The 23,046-nt window shown below is 39.8% G+C and overlaps 1 protein-coding gene across 12 annotated transcripts in view; it reads left to right on the forward strand.

Moving 5' to 3' along the window:
• Positions 1-7,590: 7,590 nt before the first annotated feature.
• R3HDM1 (R3H domain containing 1) overlaps positions 7,591-23,046 on the forward strand; it is a 107,760-nt gene continuing 92,304 nt past the window's right edge. For 7 of the 12 annotated variants that reach the window (XR_011921710.1, XR_011921711.1, XM_072418096.1 and 4 more), the window contains exon 1: positions 7,591-7,801. The gene's annotated coding sequence lies outside the window, so the exon portion shown is untranslated. Of the gene's footprint in view, positions 7,802-15,607; positions 15,677-23,046 lie in introns of all 12 variants that reach the window. The other 5 variants (XM_072418098.1, XM_072418100.1, XM_072418103.1 and 2 more) reach the window with 2 other exon arrangements.

A 23,046-nucleotide genomic window follows, 5' to 3' on the forward strand; every position in this document is an offset into this window, starting at 1 on the left:
TGCCCTCATTTGGTTGATGCTTGGAGCCACCTGTGCCAGGTTTTATTTTAAATTTACTTTCACAGGACCTATTGGCTCTAATTTTAAAGCAGTGGTATAACCTTAACACAGCTTTACAGCTGCTTTAAATACATTACTGCTACATTTAAAAAACAAAATGATGTACTTTATTAATGTGTATTACTTTCTGCTTGCTATGTAAACCATTAACATGGAATTAAAATGACTCTTTTCAGGGCTATTTTGTAGAAAGGTATTCCTTCTGCACATCTCGGCTTCCCCAGCAGTTTCTGTGACTGAATGATTTACCGGCCTGGTCAATTAAGATTGATGGAATGAGGAATAGAAGGAAGAAGATGCTAGTGTTCGGGATGGAGCTGGTACAGATAAGTATAAACTGAGTTTAGGTATGTATCTTCAATTAAAAAAATGGGGAAAAAACTCCAGTAGAAGGACAGCCTGGTCTTGCGACCTGTAAAGTGACTGGCTACACACAAACTCCATAAGGCAACTCAGTATTCATATTAGATATGGCCTGCATTTTACAAGTGTCACTTCAAAAAGCAGATACTGATTTCAATATATACTTTCAGCTATAAACAGCACCCAGAATGTCCCAAAAACCTGATCATTCTTTTATGCACAGTAGATAGAAAGGTGTTAGAGACCAGATAGTACTAGACAACTTGAACTTTTATATATATTAAAACAACGTTGGGAATACATAAAAATTCAGAAAAGTATGTAAGTATACAAAAGGTCACCTCTGTGAACCTTGGGGTACATTTACCTAAATTTATTACCTTCTATCCAAGTAATAGATGCTGAAAGAGCAGGTGTTAGAATATAAAAATGTTGCACATTTCAGAGTTGCCTTCCCTTTCTGACTTTATTTTTATTGCATGGAAAATGTATTGGCAAGGTACATTTCTTTACTGACAACCTGAAATATGCAAGAAACTCATGTTATAAATTGAAACAATTGATATTTAAACTATAAAATCAATATGTAAATGTTGCCATTACCCATAGTGAGCAATCTGCTTGGATTTACAAATAATTTAAAACAGTATGACAAAATGTAATCATGACTGGGATTATGAAAAACCTGGGGGAACAGTGTCAGGACCAGATTGCATTTAACAAAATGCATGGCTTCAAGAAGAAAAAAGTCAACAGAACATTCACTGCTAACACTGTTCTCATATACCACAGTCCCTGTACGCATAACATAGTTGTAATTACTGTGCCACAAGTGAGTCCCAAGGACACACATAAATCCTATGACATGACATAAAGGTCAAAAGTCAGGAATGTGAAACATACAGAGTGCAGGGGTCAGAAATATGTAACATTCAGAGTGCAGGTGTCTGAAATATAAGCATATAGATTGAAACATGAAGAAATGTGTAATGTATTGAGTGCAAGGGTCAGGAGTATAGAACACACAAAATGCAGGGGTAAGGTGTACAGAATGTAATGTACATAGTGGAAAGGTCATTGATATGTACCAAATTTAATCATGGGTCAGAAATCCATAATGTTCCAGGAGTCAGGCGTATGTAACATATTTATTTTACGGAATATAAATCCTTAATGTTCTGAGAGTCAGGTGTATGTAACATATCGAGCACAGGGGTCGTAACATATCGAGCACAGGGGTCCTGTGTCATATATAGCATCCACTATTGGGTAATTTGATTACCACCCTCCTATTTACAGCACAACAGTACCCCCCCACCCCACCCCAATATACACCAGTGTTTTCAACTTGGTTACCTCTAAAAGTTGCTAGTGGTTCCATCAGCAATGCACAATTTGTGACTCTCAGATCAGTTTAACTGAAACCAATGATCTTTTTGGGTATCTGTAAGGGTGACATTTTTCCCAATGGCCATCAACGTAGGAGACATTCTTCCTACTCACCACACTAATGTACTGTAAGCTATGAATATAGTAATTATAACAGGGGTTCCTTGAGAACCTGAAAGATATTTCAAGAGGTTCCCCCATGTTAAAAAGACCAAGAAACACTGATACACACACATAATATTGCTGTCATCATTTCTGTCAGCAGGTAGCCTAAAAGAAAATCTAGCATCTTTGACAAATTCCCAGCTTTACTCAGGAGCCACAAAAATCTGTACCACTATGTACTTTTAACACATATGTGGAGGTTTGCCATTTTAATAGAACTAGTCACCATATACTGTATGCAGCATGTTGAGCATCAGGCAAAAAAATGTATGTATGTATATATATATATATATATATATATATATATATATATATATATATATATTTTTTTTTTTTAATATGTGGATGAACAACTCCCGAACAACAAAACAAATGTGATGGCAACTTTAATTTCACCCTTGCTTTTGCCTTTACCATCAATGACCTTCCCAGCTTTTGCAACAATGTTAAGGAAAATGACAACTCTTTATCTTTAGTATTATTTAGAAACATTTTTAGGATTCTATAAAAGACCAAAGTAGGATCCTGTAAGGACTGTGAGGATTATTTAAAAACAATGGTACAAGAGCAGCCCATATAAGAAAACATTCATAAGAGTGTTTGAGCAAAAGATAATTTTATTTTTAATTCCCTATGTTGTTGCTCTAAAAATATTCCAAACACTTGTGCAACTCGTAGCATTCAGACAGTCCATTTCAGTGATCCCTTTCCTCTAAAGACTTCATTTTGAACAGGTGTTACAATAAACACGATGGGGCACCTGTTCTAGAGTTTAAAGTCTTTACTGTGGAACGAAGCGAGGCTTATTTCAGGGGCTGGTGTGGTGTCTAATTAAACTTGCACTGTATCCACCCGGGGGAGAATGTAGCATTAAAGCAAATGAAGCGGCCACTGGCAACTTGTAACCCTCCAGTTGTTTAAAAAAAACTATAGGTTTCAGCAAACCTTGCCCAGCTGAGGCTGAACACCACCAATGATGTGTACTGCTACATACAATCAGTGCTGGTCATTATTAGCTGTTAAGCAACCAAGCCCCATCATGCCCTGCCAGTCAAAGGGTTGATATTGATAATATTACTTTTAAAATAAATCTCTTTGTCAATGTAACTTGAAATGTGGACACAGTATCAGGTTGTCTTTGGATAATTTTAAGTTGTCATTGTCAATGGTTTTGCTTCTGAGCTTTGCAACTCCACTGCTCTAGGGCCAGGATCCACACACATTTTTATAATTTCCCTAGCAGAAAGAAGATAATTTAGGTAAGGTTTACAAAAAGTCAGAATGTAAAATACAAGAATTCTGACCTTCGAAGTCTGGGGTTGTGAAGGCTTGGTGTGCACCGATTTTCAGTGTTAAAATACAACTTTTGGTCTCAGGACATAATTGTAGCCATTACACGTGAGTCAAGTCTTATAAGGGATCTAAAACTACATGGTTAGCCACTACAGAGCACATATCAAACTGCTAGTATGCAACCAGGAGCAGCAAACCTCACTGCACCACAGGTTAATGTGTTTGCATGCATTGCTCCTGCTTTTGTGGTGGCGATGCAGTTCCTAATAGAGAAGGAATTGCAGTAACAAGCCCAGATGTAATATATTGAACTATTGCAGGACCCGTTGTGCTCTCCTCCATTGGCATACATAGCAGTCATTCCTGATTGTCAATAATTGATCCACTGGGAAGGATGATTGCTGTAAACGTCAGAATCTCGCCTGAGATGAGCCCAACCATTGGTCTTAGGCAATGATTGTCTGACATGCGAGCAGCCTGAGGCATGCACTATCAATCAACAATCAAAGACTAAAGCTAGGTACACACTTCCAATTATTATCGTTGGTAAACGAACGACGAACGATCCTGCACGATATCTGCGAACGATCGTATAGCACCGATCCTGTACATACAGATAACGACACGATCGTTCGCAGATATTGCACACACGATAGATGCGATCGTTTGAACGATACAGGAAGTGACATGCACCACAGGAAGTGAGCGAACGTTCATTCACCGCGCATGCTCAGACCATGGACGATCACTGAACGACCGTACACACGATAGATGGTCAACGATCGTCGTCCAATCCGATCCGCCGGTCCGGTCGTTCATTTCCAACGACTATCCTCGTTCGTCGGCGTCGTTGGTTACTTTTTTTACGAACGGTTTTTGCCCAATCGATCGTTCGTCGTTCATTTCCAACGATAAAAATTGGAAGTGTGTACGCAGCTTAACCTTCATGTTTGAAAAGTTGACTTGTAAATTGTAACTTTGTAGAAGCTACAAATCTTTCTGTAGGCCTGATTTAATTAGGCTCTCCAAGACTGGATAAGAGGGACTATCAGGACCTGAAAGATCTGATAAACCTCGAATACATTTCTTTAAAATAGTTTGCTCTTGGTCCACACATTTTTTCAACCTGGGACCAGATCCATTCTGGGTTTGCTGGATGACTCTCATGATAGGCTATCTTCCCAGTCATGGAGAGCTTTCAATAAATCAGGCCCAATATGTACTCAGCTATATTGTTTATACTGTTGCTGATTATAACACTTTTCTAGGCAATTCTTAATTTATAATTATATTAAAACAGGCAATTCTGAAGGATGAGGCTATATAGGGATTTTTAACTTTGGAAACCACAAAAAAATTCTAGCGCAAAAATTTCTTGTGATTGTTGTGCAATTGTTGGAAATTGATTTTTTGACAATCATATAATTTTGCATGTGTTTTAAAGAATACGGGTTTGTTGATCTCACACTTGTGAAATTTGCAAGTGAGTCGATAGGGCTTTAAAACAAAATAGTGGAGATTCTCTGTATTTACATTCTAATCGTCTTGTTACATGAATCTTATTGTATTTAGCTGAATGAGAATAATTAATACCTACATAAAGTTGATAAAAATAACTTTTATATTATATTGATAAATAATAAAGACTAGACATTGTCTCATTCTTCATAACAGCACAAGTCACATGCAAGGCATTTCTAGAACTGCCCTGACTCTCTGGATTGGTTTTCCTCAATCTATTCTGCTTTCTTCTAATTTCTGCACATTTAAAAGAGAACTTTGTCTACCCATCTTCTTCTGTCTCTTAATCCCTCACATTTCACCCACCATTCCATATCCTCCTCCTATTGCGTGATACTTCCCCCGGCTCTTGGATTCTATCTAAGAGGTGGGGAAAGTAGCACAGCAAGGTGCTACCTGCTTTTCCTTCCTATTAAACAGAATAACGTTGTGTGTACATCTGTCACTGGAAACACTCATTAAAGATAATTTACAGCAATAATCATCTGAATTCTGTACAAGGCTTTAGTCATCATTTAGGGCGCTACACAACTGAGTAAATAAAAAACTGCTTGTGTGATTCAGGCTGGATTCACACGTGTGAATGTTACCTTGTGCAGTTAAATACACATGGACATTATGCTGATCACACATGTTGAGCATGTGTTTTGGAGAAGCTCTCATTTATTGATAATGAACGCCTAAAGCAAAACTGCACAGAAAACAAAGCACCTTTAATACCTCGATACAATGCTTATGGTTAATTCACATCTCTTTCTTCACTACGCAATTTCAAAACGCCCCCCGCGGCTGGCACCTTCCTGCTTGAGGTCTAAAGTTGGTAGGTAAGTCACATTATTGCAGAAGGGACAACACATGTCCTTTTCTGCAATATTGACCTGCCTAATCTTTTAAACTTAAAAGTGGAACATTACTTTCACTTGAACATGTTAGGCCTGATAAATGCTGTTGCGCCAATGCATGCATGATGAATATTGGTCTGTCCTAACGCACCCAACAGACTTGGATGCATTTTAGCACACCTGACACGCTGTAATGTACTACCGTGTTATACAAGAAAAAAATGCATGCAATGTTTTGGTGTGTTCAGATTGATTAGCCAACCTATTCGAATGAATGATTTGTCATAACACAATGTAAATTTACGGACATGTTTTATTATTATTATTATTATTATTACACAGTATTTATATAGCGCCATCAGATTACGCAGCACTTTACAAAGCTGATAGTCATGTCACTAACTGTCCCTCAAAGGAGCTCACAATCCAATGACCCTACTATAGTCATATGTCTTTAATGTAGTCTAAGGTCAATTTGGGGGGAAGCCAATTAACCTTACTGCATGTTTTTGGGATGTGGGAGGAAACCCACACAGATCACGTATGTAAATGGATCCTAAAACTTATATGAGATTCCAATGGTTGTATATCTATGTACAGTAGTAGCTATGCACTGTTTTTGCAACACTGCTGCTTGCAAGCTGGTTTAGGGTCCATAGGAAATTAATGCACGTCAATGCATCAAACAATCACCTTGACCAATCAAGGTGTATTCATTGGTCCTTCGGCCCCATCACCCTTATGGGTTCCTGGAATTTGATGCTTGCCATCTTGGCATAGCAATTGCAAATTAGGTTGCATACACTCTGTTGGAGTTTCTTTTTTGTTTTTTAAGGGTGGGAGTCCTGTTGCTGCAACACGAGTAAGACTCCATGGCAGCATTTACCACTGCTAGATGCTTTAAAGCAGAACTAAACCCTGCTTTACCTATCCACACTCTCTCGCTGAGGGCCGCCATCTTTATTCCTTCCTCTACCCAGTAATGATCTTCAGCCATCTTGATTAGCTGGCCAGCGTTAGAGTTCATCCATCCTTGGCACTCGCAAAGGAAGCCGGGAATGCCAAACTTCCCTGGCAACCGAAGCTGAAGCTGTGCATGAGCAGCTGAGCCTTTTTACATTTTCCTGGCACAATGAGGCAAGTACAATGGGGTATTACAGAAGGGACGTCACCCTGCTATAATCACCTACCTGAATCGGTAGTTCAAAAGTGATTATTTACCAATAACTTAGGTTTATTATTATGTTTATATCATACTATGAGCTCTATTTATAAAACTGTGAACCTGGCATTTCTTAAAACATTTCCTGGTGGGAATCAATTGCTGCCAATAAAACACATGGACCTGGAAGATTCCCACCAAGAATTGTTTGAGGGAATGTCAGATTCACAGTTTTTTATATAGAGCTCTATATATACTTCATACAATCTTTATATTACTATATCTGTATATATTGTTAGTATGAATGGGTCTGGCTGTAAGTTTTGCCTGTTCTCCGAGAAGAATGTTTATTTTTATGATCCTAACTTAACACTGACACATTATTAGATCTCTTCATAACCCCCCTCCTGACAGTTATATGAGGAGGCTCCTAACTGCCGACTGATTGGCCAGCTCCATTTTTTTGTCTGCTATAATTGGCTTGCCATTATATTATCGTCACAGAGATTGGCTAATTTTCCCTTTCGTCGGATTGGCCTATCAGCTTACTTTTTCCCATTGGTTAAGATTTTTCACCCCGCCCTCTTTTCCAGCGACTCCGTCTAAAGCCTTCCTCGTTCAGTCGGTTTTTAATAGGTCGATAGGCTTTTCAGTGCCCACCTACCTCAGCGCAGATTGGCTTGCCGGCTTCATCAGCTGTGAACAGGATCGAGGTGCGTACGCGCCGCTGTGCTTGGTATAACCAGTGCGCGCCCCCGCTTTTTTGCCCCCTCCTCACCCTGGGTTGGTGTGCGCGCAGCGCGTCCCCGCCTTATAGCCTCCTCCCCCCTCCATTTCTCTCTCTCTCCCAGGCTCTCTCCCCCTTGTATATCTATTTTTATTTATTTATTTGTAATTACCAATTTTTAATGAGGCGTTAGCAGCTGCTCTCCCCCTCTTCTGTCTCCCCCATCGGCCCTGTTTCCTGCAATTCATCCCTTCCACCTCTGTGACAGCCTGTGAGCCGGTAAGAGTGGGCTTTATTCCATTACCCGGGGCTGACATGTCATTCTCAGCTGGGTGGGGGGAGGGGTTGTTCTTAAAGTAGGGGTACCATGTGGCCCCTAGGGGCCCCAGTCTGTAAAGGGCTCTGCCTGTGTGAAGGTTGCTTGTATTAATTCATTAATATTGATGATGGAAGCAGAAGGAGGCCCTGTTGTGTACAGTGCAGGGAGGAGGGGGCCCTTTAAAAATGGCAGATTGCAGTACCAAGTGCTGAATGAGTACTGCCACGCCATGTGTTGGGGCGGAGGGGGGACACACCTGTGTGATATTGGCCAATAAATTCAATATTGCCCCTCCTCTGCTTCTTTTAATGTTGAATGATTGGCAACTGATGCCCCAATTCAGGGGGACCTGTTATGTGCTCACCCATCAAAAGCTGGGCAGTGCCCATTGTAAAGTGGCGATGGATGCCCCTGGATAGCGGAGGGCAGCATGAATTTATTCTGTATGAAGGTAGCTGGTGGAGGCCTTGTGGAGAACATCCCAGCCACCCCAGACAAATAGGCCCCTTTAAAGATGCTGGGTTGCATTGCAGAGACCTATATGATTGTCTCTTTGCATGGCCCGGGTGATTTTTAAACCCCTGGTGTGGCCCTTGGGCTCCAGCAGCTAGCAGTCCATGTATTATTTCATCAGGTGCACCAATGGTCTCAGCAGTCTTAAAGTTTGCAGTATTTTTTGCACAATGATTTGTAAATGAGCATCCCTGACCATCTCCTGTTGCATGCCTGCAGTCTCTGACATCTTTTGTGGCATTGCATTCATTGGATGTTACCAGTAGCCCTTTGGGGTTGTCAGGGGTCACAGAGAGAACCCCCTTATACAATGTAAGCTGATCACCAGTACCTAAAAGTCTTTATCTTTCTTAATGAGGTAATTGGCTTGTGACACCCCAAAGCATTCACTGGTGGGTACTGCTTAAAGATTCATGTACACTTTAAAGCAGAAATAAACTAGATGTTATAAAAATGCAAGTGTGCAGTTTATTTGTTTAAATATTGTATAAACAGGCAGGAAAGTTTGTTTTATTGCAATTGGGGAATTGGCTGTCCCTTCTGCAAAAACAAAATTCTTGCTTGTTTGCCATCTTCTCTATACACTGAGCTGCGCATGTGCAGCTCAATGTATGATACTGGCAGGTAGGACTGAACTCCCATGTGTATGTGCGTAATTCCATCCATGATCCCAAGCCCAGAAGAGGACCAGGCAAGGATGCAAGTGTCCAAGCACAGAGTTTAGAAAATAATTGCAAACAGGCAGGTAAGTGTTTTATTGTAGAAGAGACTTAGCCTGGCCCTTCTTCAGCAAAGAACTGGCCGGCTGGCAGTTATTATTGCAGAACTATAGTTCCGCTATATTTTGCCAGTTTCCTTGTGTATTCCAGGGCTGTGCAACTCCTTGAGGGGCCAGAATCCGCACAGATTATTATCTTTAGGTTTACCTCCAAAAAGTGTCAAATAGTAGCTTGCTCTTCCTGATCTTGGCAATGTTGGCTTCTTCTGAAACTTCTGCTCCTAGGGTGACAATGCTTCCTTGGTATGAGTCTATGCAGAGTTGTTACCCTAGAAAGCAGCAGTGTAATGCATTAGATGCAGTGTAGTGTATGTAATGCAGTGTATGCAATAGACACATTTCTCTCAAATGATTTATCGCTCTTCATTGCTATATCGCTTTTCCATGCAACTATTGTGTTAGTGCTGCCCAGTCAGGACATGCACCAAGCCACGACACGTGCACATTGCTGTTGGGCAAAAACTGTATGGCCAGGCATTGGAGCTGCAAGGGTCCCCTGTCTTGAGTGAAGTATAGGCTGCGATTGCTTTTCTTTTTGCTGCCTGGCTTATTTATACTTGAATAGTCACAGACCCGGGACATGCACACTATGAATTTGTTGACAGATGAGTCCCAAGATTCCTTATCTTATTACTTAGAGGTTGGCAGCTCAGGAAGCATTGAAGCCAAAGTTTTAGCGTAAAACCCAAAAATTAACATCTACAAAGTGAAAGGCCAGCAATAGCCACCTCCATGATTCTGCCATGACAGGTGTTGCCTATGGTTTGTACACACCAGTAACTTTGCACAACAGCGTCACAAGGCAATTTTCCTCCTATGTGGTTAATTTGTGCAAAATATGTTCTCATGGCGCTATAAAGTATCAATGCACTCAGTGCTCAACCTGGGCATTTTTTTAAGCCAGGTAGGAAGAAATTGTAGGTGGGTGGCAGCCCTTAAATATGGCAAAGCAGAGTTCTGGGTTTGTATACTCTGGATGGGCACTCTGTCTAGCAAAATAAATGCCCTCACTGGCCACTTGTCGTTTCATCTTCATTGCTGGGTGATTAGCAAAAGATTAAAATTACACAGTATTTATATAGCATCAAAATATTACGTAGTACAAATTCCATAGTCATGTCACTAACTGTCCCTCAAAGGGGGTCACAATCTAATGTCCCTACCATATGTCATTACCACAGTTTAAAGTCAGTTTTAGAGGGAAGCCAATTAACCTAACTGCATGTTTTTGGGATGTCGAAGAAAACTGGAGTATCCAGAGGAAACCCATACAAACATGGGGAGAACCTGCAAACTCCATGCAGATAATGTCCTGGCCAAGATTGGAACCTGGGACCCAGCGCTGCAAAGGCCAGGGTGCTAATCACTGAGGCCCTGTGCTGCCCATTACTATCAGATTCAGCTTAGGGAGGCAGCTTTTGATATCTTGGATGAATGGTAGCATTTGTGAACCATTTTGTGCATACGGCTGCGGTGGATCGCATTGCCGTTTGTGAAAGCAACAAGTTGCTTTTCCCATTCTAGAGGGACAACTACACCTCACTTTGGACCGCACAACAAAGTGGTTGTCCAACGTTGCAGCTGACACTAAACAAAGGAATTGTGGTAGAATAGGGGTGATTGTGAGCGTCCAACCATGCAGCTTTTTTTTTTTTTTTTTTTGAAAAGTCTGAAAGGGCCCTTCCTGTGAATCCCCCCTAAATTCGGTTACTTCTATGACCAGTTTATGTGCAAAGATGTGCAGCAACTTACATGTTGCTTCTCCCAGGCCACCAGAGCTTGTCGCTGTCATGGTACTTGTTTCACAAATAACTCATTACTTAATACTAAAAGACCTGAGGTAGTCTGTTTTTTTAGGAAAAGCAGACAAGCAAAGCAAAATTCATTAAAAAAAAATTGCTCATAATCTGCTTTCAGTGAATTGGGTTCGCTTTTTATATTGCAGACAATGCATGTTATAGGCGTAGATTTTGGAAATAATCTGCTCAGCTGTTAACATGGAGACAATGCACATTGCAGACCTGATGCCACTGACAGCTTTTCTAGAAGGTCTGTGAAATTAATACCATGGGCATGCTAGTGGTTCTTTCTTCACCAAAGTAATTTAATAATGGCTTACTATGCTTGCACGGGTGTGAAGCCTGTGGGATGTTTAGGTTTTATTGTAGGCCTGCCTTCAGCTGTAGTGCTGCCTGTCTTTCCCATGGGCACAAGGCGCTGACCACTTCACATAAGCCAGTTTGTATTGAAAGAGAGGAGAAGAGAGAGAGCTTGCAGTACAGCACCTCCTCTGTAGTAGGTGAAGGTTTGAGTCATGGCAAGGTCAACATATGGGGAGCTATTGTAAGGTCCTGCTTCGGTTTACAGGTACGCCTAACACCTTCTAGGTAGTAACTTTTCTATAGAATGTTGGGGTGCTTTAATGCACCTAAATTGTTATGGATTGTTTGGTACAGAAGTTTTGTAGCACGTTTGAGAAGTTTTATTAAGGAACTGGAAAGTGCATCAATGGTGGCTTGAACTATGGACAAAGTAAAAATGTTATGTATCAGTCTGTCAAGAACATCAACAATAGTTTTGTTTTTTTCTGAATCTTATTTATAATCTAGATTTATTAGTAGCCCATCCTGCCAATATATACGTCAAATTTTTTCCCACTTTCTTTTACTGGCTGATCATGCCGTTTATTCTGCAGTGAAATAACGCAGTATCATTGCCACTCTATGGACAGGGTTGATCTAAATGGGCTTTAAATTATATATAAGCATTTCCAATGACCTTATTTGCTCCCTTTTGGTCAGCTCATTCTCTATTAATAGACATTTTATCAATGTTTGATTTTATCCCCCAATGACCTACTAATGACTTCCCCACTCATAACCTCATCACATTCAAGACATTTCTAGATCTGCCCCAACGCTATGTTGGCCCTATAATTAACGTTTAACAATAATAACTGGTGGAAACTTGAAAATGCAAAAGTTCCCTATGCTGTATACTATTTTGGTTTAGGCAGCGCTTATTCATGGCTGCACAAGTTTTGATTTTGTGCACCCCTCATTGTAATGCAAGGCATCTTGTTATTGGACAAGAAAGAGGCTGGCCTGAAAAAACACTGCTGCAGCCTTGCATAGGAACCACAGTTCTTGAATGTAAAGCCACCAGAACCACAATGGGACATAGGGTAGCTGTGTGTTTTTGAGTAAACCATGAACTAGATGTTTTTACCCTCACAAGCCCGTTTTAAGCTGGGTACACGTGCAGTTATTGTTGTTGGAGAGGATCTTTCCAACGACAAAGGACTGCACGATGCAAGAATGAGTGCTGTACATACAGCACCGTTCTACTCTTTGGAGAGGGGAGGGGCAGAACGATGAAGTGGCACCCTGCTACGTGCGCTCCCTCTTTCCTTGCATTACGATCGTTCTTCGACAGTCGTTCAGACGATGGACGAAGGGCACTGTACACACGGCAGATTCTCGTCCGATTTCGTCCCTGAGCCGATTATTGGACGATAAGCATTACAAACACAAGCATTGTGTACGTAGCTTTAGACTTGTCCCGTTTGGTTTGTTTCATTTTTTCTAAGGTTGCCTGTGCTTTTCTTTTTTTTTTTTAGGGTTGCAGGAAATATCAATGACACTGTATTACTGGTACGATCAACCTGAATTTTGTAAAACTGAAGACCAAAATAAATGAAAGCTAAAGTACCACCACTTGACATAAAACTGTAAATATATGATGTCACCAGTGCCATTACAGCAATGGTATTGCCTGGTGATCAGTGGCCCAAAATGCAGTTTTGTTCCTCTATTGTTCTAGAATCTAAACCAGGGTTACTCCAGAGGTTGCAGGAGGTTCCTTGAGCAATGAGTAATTTGTGCCTCTCAGGTCAGTTCAAGTGACGCCAATGATATTTTTGGCTGTAGAGGTGACATTCTTCCCACTGGCCAACAATGTAAGAGGAATTCTTCCCACTGACCACCACACTAATGTACTGTGAGCTGTGGATATAGTAATTATAGAAGAGGTTCCCTAAAGACCTGAAAATTATTTTAAGGGTTCCCCCATTTTAAAAAGGTCCAGCAAGACTCTTTTGGACCCTTGCATAAATATTTTCCTAGAATGCCTTGGTATTTGTTGCTTTAACCTTGCCAGCACAGCACACATTGGTTTAAGAAGAACCCCAGGTAAATTATCATAATGGCTGAGATGACATTGTGCCTTTTGTGTGCAGTTCATGTGCAAAACATAAAGAAGTCTGAGGGTAGAGCAACTACTTTTCAACACTTATATTGTTAACTTGTAGTAAGAATGAGTGGAGACTAACATAGCTGAACTTCCTTCTCCAGCACTTCTTTTTTTTCTTTTCATGCTAATCTGGTGGCTTTTGTAATCGCCAAGTCCCAAACTTAGAATAAGTGTGCAGAGTATTTTAATGTTTATGCTTCCTGCTTGTTTTGCTGAGATCCCTGTTTAAGCCAGAAATAAGCCTTATTTTGAATAAACAATGGCAGTGTCTGTATTTATATTATATTTATACATTTCTCTGTTAGGCTACGTCTGCAGACAGTTTCCTGACCATTTAAACTCCCCTTTTAATGGTCCCTGTTTGGAGTTTCCATTCATTCTAATGGGAGCATTTTCTTGATGGGCTGTAGTATTTGCCCCAAAACGCTTGAAAATGTTTATAAATGCTCTAAATGCCCCCATAATAGTGATTAGGATATATATTGGAGTTTTTGTTTGTTTTTAAACGTTTTTGGGCATTTTTCCCCTATTCTACCTCTTCGTGGCCACAAAGGTTTAAACAAATATGTAGTACTCCTTTACACATCAGGGGTCCCAAGTTCCAATCTCAGCCAGGGCACTGCATGGAGTTTGTGTGGGTCTCCCCCGGGTACGCGGGTTTCCTCCTACATTCCAAAATCATGCGTTTAGGTAAATTGTCTTCCTAAATTGACCTTAGACTGTGGAAATGACATATGACTATGGTAGGGACATTAGATTGTGAACCCCTTTGAGGGACAGCTAGTGACATGACTATGAACTTTGTACAGCGCTGCCTAATATATTGGCACTATATAAATACAGTAAATAAAGTTAAGAATATTATACAAGAACTGTATGCCTACTTAAACTTAAAGCGAAACTAAACCGAAAATTTTTAAAAAAGCAATCTGGTAAGGACGAGATCTCCCTTCTGCAATAAAATAACCTTTACTTGGTACGGTGCAATCATCACCATCTTCCCCCGATCAACTCGTAGTTGGGTCTTCGTCCACCATGGTTGGCCCGGCAGGTTGATTCAGTCCTGGCATCTGCAGGGGAATACGGGATGTTGTGCACAGCTTGGAGTTTATTATGACAGATGAGGGCCAGCATGTTCTTTTTACAAATTAGATATTTCTTGTTCCTTTGTGCAGTAATGACCTGTTTGAATTTTCGTATTTAATGGAAACCTAAATTATGCTTAGAACCTCAGAGTGGCCAGCAATGCCATTTATTTTATGGTTGGCCCAAGAAATGTGTCAAGGATATTTCTGCTTATCAATGGTAAAGCCAGTGACTGGATTCCTTTAGTAGCTAAAGATCATTCTCAAACAAGAATTGTAGTCAAAAGTGCAGGGGACTCGTTAGGTACAGCCAGCAGTGAATAAAGCTAAACCCTGACACATTCTAATTGGCAAAGGAAAGCCACATTTTGGTTGCATCAGTGTTTCCATTTTCACCCATCCCTATAATAAACTGCCTTATAAAAAATGTATATAATCTATTGGCTTTAACGCTACCTTAACAGTACCAAAAAGAAGCAGGGCCGGGTGGCTTTTTTTGGCCTGGAGCAATCAAGCAGGTAGGAGGATTGTTGCAGAAGGGACATTACTTGTCTCTTTTTGCAATATTGACATGCCCGATTGTAAATGTTAGAATTGAAATATGGTTCCACTTTAATTGAAAACTAGATTAGAAATGTAGTCTTAACGTCTAAATGGTGTACAACTTTTTGCTCATTAACAATGCAGATTTTATCTGGACCCCAGTACCTGTTCGCTGCAGTATCAACCATTTTACTTATTCCTGACATCTACACTGATATGTTTATCCCTTTCCAAATGTAATTGTTACTGTCTGAGCTGTAATACAATGTGATCTGGTGACTGCATGACGTGTTTTTTGGCTTCTGAATTTCGGAAATGTCTGCTTCATCTCTAGAGTTTGTAGAGGACTCTCCATTGGTATGTGTATCATGGCTATGTAACCTTATCCGTGAGTGACTATATTGGTGGATAATAACATCGTCATTTCTCTGCAGTGTTTGGCACCTGTCATCTAGTGACATGGGGGCTGCCATTGCTAACCCTTTTCTGAAAATGGTTGGTTGTAACTGGCTTCAGTACTCCCTGATTGCAGACCTGTAACAAGCATGCAAGTTGGAGAAATGTCAAAAATCTTTATCTTTGTTTATTTATTCCAGTCCGTGATCTAAAGATTGATATCCCTAGCATCCGCATGAGAGCCAGGCAATTGGCATTCCCAAAATAAGGTCAGCAGTAGTATCTTACTTGACTTTTATGACTGGGCTCCATTACAATTTTATGTAAATGCTAAAAGTGAACTTCTCCTTTAAGCAATGTTTTGGTCTACCATTGAAAGTATTTTGTTATAATTGCTTGGCAATTGCCCAAAGTAAGCTGTTGATTTTGCCATCCTACAACTTCTAGTGCTCCTTGCTTTGTGCACTAGGAGGGGTTATGGGAATTTGAAAGGGTGTGGGGAACATGAGGGCTGGGCGGTGTTCTTGGTCACCCTACAAAAATATATTAGAGCTGACAATATGTGCTTGGAAATTCTGATCTCAAAATACATTGTGTTGTCATGTCCAAGGAACACACTATTCAGGCACATCACCATTTCTTTGCAACAAAATTGCCTTTTCACAAATGCTCTAATCAGTTCAACTATTTAGTACCGCTTAAGCCCCCACCCAAAAAAACAAAGCAATTTTATTTTTTATTGTAGGCTTTTTTTTTTTCTTCTTAATATAACACAGTGACACATGCATTGTTTTTGGGGACAGCTTGTCCAGCGATTGTCCAGCATCTGTATGGGGCTTTACGCCTGACATGCGTGGTGCTTAAGTGGATGTATGCTCAAATTCTGGTTCTTAGGCTACGTACACACATTTAGTAATTGTCGACTAAAGGAGCGCTGTACCTACATCAACATTCTGCCCATGAACGACTTTGGACGAGCGCTGTACATTCCTCTGATTCTCGTCGGATACTAGCCCTGAGAGGTGGTTATCGGACAAGAATCACTTGACATGTGAACTTAGCCTTTGGACTCTGCCAGGATGTGAAAATGTGCCCTTTAAAGAAGCCTTCCAGTCTGGACTTTTTTCATGACCAGAGTCTTCTGCTTTAACATGAAAAATCTGATTCCCATAAGTACCTCTTAGTTTTGTAGATGAGACATGATTGCTTTATAGATTAGTATCCATTACAGTGTTCTGCCCAGCCCCATTTAACAGAGTGCACCACCCAGCACATTTCACTAAGGACCCGCCTATTTTTGGGTGGCTCTTTAAAAGTTGTGTCACAATACAGGGGTCACTATCTATCTACAGCTTCTTCCCACCCAAATTTGTGCAGAGAATACTGCATTATAAGCTTACGTGGCGATATTATGTTGGCTAATGTTTCTGATAATCACAAGTATTTTAACTTTTAAAGGGGTAAAGTCACAAAAGCTAAATGATATTTCTTTTTAAAAAAGTCTGGAATTAGACTCCTACATTTGCTCTTTGCTTCCATGTTGGGACATCTGTGTGTGTAAATGGATACCAGGCTTGCCAGTGAGCCAACCACAATGCTTCTCAGGTCCCTTCTTCACTAAAGAGGTTATGCTTTTGTAATCTATTTTTTTTCTAATAAAAGTTGAGATGTGACCCAGTATATTGTATTATTCAGCAGACGCATCATTTGTAATATGTAGGGCTGCTAGACTCCTGTCTCTTTTGACAGATTCCAGGACTACATGATGGATTGACAAAATCACTGTAATGGCGTTAGGGCCTTATAAATTGCCCTGTCTTCTGGGGATGCCTATTGTGTAGGAGGGGGCAATGTACATTTTGTAAAAATGAAGGCGATACCAATATTTGACACTGGTGTCTTTTACAAAACATTGGCATGAAAATCATTCAGAAGATTTGATATGAAGAGGGGGATTTTATGCTCATGGAGTGTTAAGAATTTGCTGTGCTGCATTTATTGTATGTGTGCAAGGAAAGCCCAACAAAACAGAAATATAGGACTGTCAATTGATATTTTTTGTTGACTTTAGGGTGGACCTTCATACCTATACATTCCTAACATTAAACAAGTGTTTTTTTTTTCTTTAAAAAATCCTAACCATTATAACTTCATAGTCAGATGCAAGGTGGGAGCTGCAGCAAGGGCTGACCTGTTTCTGACATTTGTGAATGCTGCCTCATCAAACATGAATGCAGACAGTGATGGCAAATCAATAAATTATATATCTGTATTCTACCAAAAAAAAAGCTGGGTGGAAAGAAGTTGTAGATGGGTGTATATTATATATATATATATATATATATATATATATATATATATATATATATATATATATATATTTATTTATTTAGCACTTTTCCAGGTCCTCCAACAAGCCATATTCTGCCTGCATTGCAGAAATCTGGTAATAATGCCAATGGGTCTAGAATCAGGTATGTGAACAAAGAAAAACATTTTAATGTATTAGCATTTGATACATTAAGAGAAAAAATAAAATTTTAGTAGAATAAACACTCCAGCTATGGCCATGATTAAAGCTAGGATTGTCCATAACATGTAAGCGTGGTTATCTCTGTATCTCCCTATGTAAACAATAAAGCCAGCTAAAGTGATTTGCTTTAGCTTTCATTATGTTGACTTTACCCCAAAAACTTGTTTGGCTTACTCACAAAAGCATTGCTTCTTTGTGATGCTTTGGCTTTGTTAATATTTACTGTGGTCTCATAACATCCCATTGTGGCTGGTTAAAGTTTATAACATCATTCAGAATAATGGCAAAAGAAAAGATAACTGTGCCATAGGAAATCAAATTTGTGTGTCAGTGTTGTCTTGATTTTTTTGGAAAATCTGATAAGATTAATGACCTCCTCTGAGCTGAGGGAAATCTGACTCTCATTTTACTGTGTACATTGATTTTAACTAGCTGAATGCCAGATACGTATTGGGGTATTCAGGCCTACAGTCTTGGCAAGCGATACAGAATACATTTACAGTACATAAAAAGTTGGAGCGTCAGTGGGACCTACCCAAAGCTTTCACAAGCTTACGTCTGTTCCAAAAATTTAAATCTTTTAGACAGTCTTTCTCATTACCTTTTTAACATGGGTGAACCCTCGAAATAACTTCCATCCTCGAAATAACCTCTGCTATTATTACTATATTCACAGCTCACAGTATATTAGTGTGATGGTCAGTGGGAAGAACGCCTCTTACATTGCTGGCCATTGGTAAGAATGTCACCCTTACAGATAACCAAAAAGATGAAAAAGTGACATAAGGAGCACAAATTGCTTATTAATTTCTCGAGCGGTAATTGGTAAGTGGAATTGCCAGGGAGTTTAAAACTCCTACCTGATTACTACAGTCCAGTGGCTTCCCCTGGCAATGCTGGGCATCTGTGTAACCTGGCGATGCCCGGCTAGCATCTGCATCCCCGGCATGTGAATGTTGAGAAGGCGAGGCTAGGGCAAGCAGATGCTCGCCTAGCATCTGCTCGCTAATGTGTGGCTGGAGGGTGGGGCCGTTAGGCTGGTAGGCCGGACCAGGTAGGAAATCTAAAATACTGCTTTTACATTTAAAAATACCTAGTATTCATACCGCCAGGGAGGTTAAAGACCCCTGTAACCTCTGGAGGAACCCTGGAGTTTCATGGAACCTTGGTTGAGGAACACTGTTTTCATGATGGTAAAGACTGGGCATTCCATATATTATTAGCAGTTCCATGCTGACCTTGGCTGGCAGCGCCTTGGCATTAGTCTATGAAAGTCAGGCAGCTGCAAACTTGGCACTTTGTTATGCAAAGTATACAATGTTGGTGGAAAGGGTTTGGCTGCTTTACTTTATTCTTCAGCATAATATATATTATAAAGCACCAACATAATATGCAGCGCTGTACATTAAATAGGGGTTACAAATGACAGACACAGACAGTGACACAGGTGGAAGAGGAGGAGGTGAGGACTGTGCCCAGAAGAGCTTACAATCTAAGAGGTTGGGGGATATGGAGTGGTGGGTGAGTAGTGAGGGTTTAAGAGACAGAAGATGAGTCGGCAAGTTTGAAAAGATGGGTTGTAGGGGCTCTTTTAAAGGAGCAGATGGTGGGCATGATAAAAATAATAAATGACTCGTCATGTAAACTTTATTAGTAGCTCAGACCTTCAGCCAGGCTTCATTGTGTCTTGGTTTACCTTCCTCCTTTGCAGCTTTTGTAAGAATGTCCATGTTGGAGCTATAAATGTGGTTGATCCCGTCTCCACATTTGTCCCATCAGTCATTGAGCAGCTCGGTTACTTTTTAGAACCTAGCATGGACTTATGGGAAAGGGTTTGTTTGTTGACCCATATTCAGGTCTTTCTCCCATCCTCACTTCAATCATTCAGGATCAAAACCTTCAGGAGGAACCTCAGTTTGAGTTTCACCTTAGGGTACAAAGATTCTGTGCTGCCGACCTGATTACAATACTAGAGGATGCTACATTCCATGGGTCTACCTGTCTGTCCTTCTGTAAAAGATGTAAAGGAGCACTGGTGCAGGGGTTCTGGGACTCGTTGCCATGGCTGTAAAGAGGATACATTTACATTTTTAAGCAGGAACTTCTATAAAATGGTTGTATGCAGAGTAAAATGCAAGTGAGATTTTGTTGTTGAATTGTAATAGACACAAGCAATGATCTTCAAATATAAAAACAAAATAAAAATCAGCCGTTGTAATATTTAATAATTTGTGCTAATTGCCTACTGTTTAAACACTTAATTGTATGTTGTGAGTAATGTATATTTTAATAATGATTTAATTAGGCAAATCTAGATCAGGTTCATGTATTGTAAACAGAATCTCCCAGTACAGTTGGGGACTGAGACTTAGTCCAATACTTTATATGCAGTTTTCATTAAATATTAGTTTTCCCCCCAGAGATTTTTTAAATTGGGTTGGATGAAGCTGTAGGTGGGTGGTCAAGAAATAAGCAGGGCAAAACATGACAAATTTAAGGTTTTCTGTTGTTGCTGCCACAGGAATCTAATAACCCACATATTTATATATGTCAGCTTTCTACCTCCACCTGTATTGTAACCCAATTTTTCACAACTGGGTGGTTATTGAAAAGTGCTGGGTGGTACGCCCAACTAGAGGGGGCTGGGGAGAATTATTTTTGTTTTTTCGTTGCATATTTGTTAAAAAAATGTATTTTTTACCCCAATAACACTGGATCTAAATTTACACTTTTATAAAAAGTATGCATTTTTGCCCCCCTTTATAAGCTAATCTTCTTGTTTGACTACTAAATAAGACTTTGGATCCCTGATTGGCATTTATTGTTGGTGTGGACTGTTGGCAGAGAGGGCTTTGCTTTTCTGGATGTGTTGAATTTGGAGTTTGCACATGTAGCTCAGTGTGCATTGAACCAAAGATTGTGAACTGGCATGTAAGTTTGTTTTATTGCAAAAGAGACATAACCTTTACCTTCTGCAATAAAGAGCTGCCTGCTCCCAGTTTTATTTAGGGTTCAGTTTCTCATTAAAAGTAACATGTCAGATGTATTTTTCCTGTTTTAAAGCACATCTTAACACAACTGAGTAAATAAATATAAGGGTCATTTTTTTAAATTAAGCTAATCATTAAGATTGCTTTGAGGATACACATTGTACAATTTTGGCTCTAGTTTGCCTTTCATATGATTTTGTACTTTACCACTTTAGGACATATAATAGGTTCACTTTAATGCAGACCTTCACTAATCTATTTACTAAATGAAGTTGCTAAACTCACATCCTCCAGAGGGCTGAAGATTCCTCTGTGACAGCATTGTTTGGCCCATTGCTGTGTCATGGGGGAGTAGCAATCTCCTTTATGACCATCAAAAGTACCTGTTTTTTTTTTGTTGCTTTATGATCAGGCACTAAACAGCAACAGGATGGAAAATAAATCGAGTATTAGCTGGTGGGCAGGGGTCAAGGTATTAAAGCAAACCTATTGGAGCTCATATCCATTTGGCAGGTGGTATTAAAGGTAAAAAGGGGGAATGGGTTTTAGCTTTTTTCCAAATCCCTTTGCTAAATCAAACTGCACAGTAATATTATTTTGCGTACTGATAGTAGTGTAGTTATTGTAATAAGGTTTTAGCATTTGCTGCTTATTGGACATAAAGAATATTCTCCCCTCATTTCATGCAATTAATAGGCAGCACTTGAAGAACATACCAAATCAATGATCTGCTAAATATCTGAAATTCATAATATTATTTATTGTTTTAATCACTTTTATTTGCTACAATATACAATTTGCTAAAATATATAGAATATTATGTTATTGAGTTGGTTTAAAGTAGCCATTCCTAAAAAATATCTTAATATTTTTTTTAAACCCCATCAGTCCAGCCTAGGCTGCTGGAATTCATAGCTTTAAATTAAAGCAGAACTAAAGCCCTCTATACTCTTCTGTTTCCATACCATTGTAGGGTGCTGCCATCTTCTTTGGACTTCCTAACTGACCAGGCTCAAATGGGGCAAGTGTTCTGGAATCGCCTGTTGGTGCACTATTAAAAATGAATGGTGTTGCATTGCACCAATGTGTTTCTCAGTAACATTCCCATTACCACAGCACACTGGTGTGAATGAGTAAATATGCAGAAATGCACATGGTCTATACCTATTAAGCCCCATTGCTCTATTCACACGTGATGTGACTATTGCATTTCAGGACAACCACACACCACTGTCAAAGCAACAATCTAAAATTGTTGATATGCATAATCTGCTTTGCTTAATTGTCATTGTTGTGTTTCAAGATTATCTTCCATACCAACTGTAGAAATTGCAAAATGTGTTGCAGTTTCCTACTGTGGAAACAAAAACAGGTTATTCTAATACCTTCTGCAAACACATAATCAGTTCCAATTCTAGGCAAAAAGTGGTAATTTTGGGAATTGTCCCAAAAAGACCCAAACAGAGAACTAGCTACCAGGATAGGATTGCCTGCATGTAGCTGATACTTTTCCCCATTACATGTCTTGTTCTGCAAGGTGTCTGTGTGGAGGTGGCTATTTTAGTAGAGGATCAGAACTTTTTCTTGTGTCGGAACAGCCCCCTCTTATAATTATTTAGCAGATAGGACAAGGTTAGTAAGAAGCTGTACTAAAATTCAAAGATGAAACTCATAAATCGAATTAAACTGAAGTAAGATCCTTGCATTGTAGGTCTTAGGGAACGGTATTGTCTTCAAACTACAATGAGCTGCATGGTAGGAACGTCATGCACTCTTGCTGCAAATCGCATAGGACTAGCACGATTTAAATTTGTGTACCTCTAATTTTTTTTTTGTTTTAGGAAGAATTTAAGTTTTTCACCTATTGCTTGAATGCAGTAACGTTGGGAGGGTTAACATTTCTAGATGTTTATTTACTTGACAGGAACAACCACAGCTTGACCATGGTGTCTTTTTTTTTTTTTTTAACTTGATTTAACTTCTAAATGTCCTCCTGGGATAATCCATACAGTTGCTGGAATCATTTTGAGTTACGCAAATGTAGGTTAGTGAGCTCTCAGGTACCCTGGGCACTTTGCAGCAACACACAATGGAGTGTGCGAACAGAAAGGGCTAG

Source organism: Pyxicephalus adspersus, chromosome 7, assembly GCF_032062135.1.
Source record: "Pyxicephalus adspersus chromosome 7, UCB_Pads_2.0, whole genome shotgun sequence".
NCBI classification, from domain to species: domain Eukaryota; kingdom Metazoa; phylum Chordata; class Amphibia; order Anura; family Pyxicephalidae; genus Pyxicephalus; species Pyxicephalus adspersus.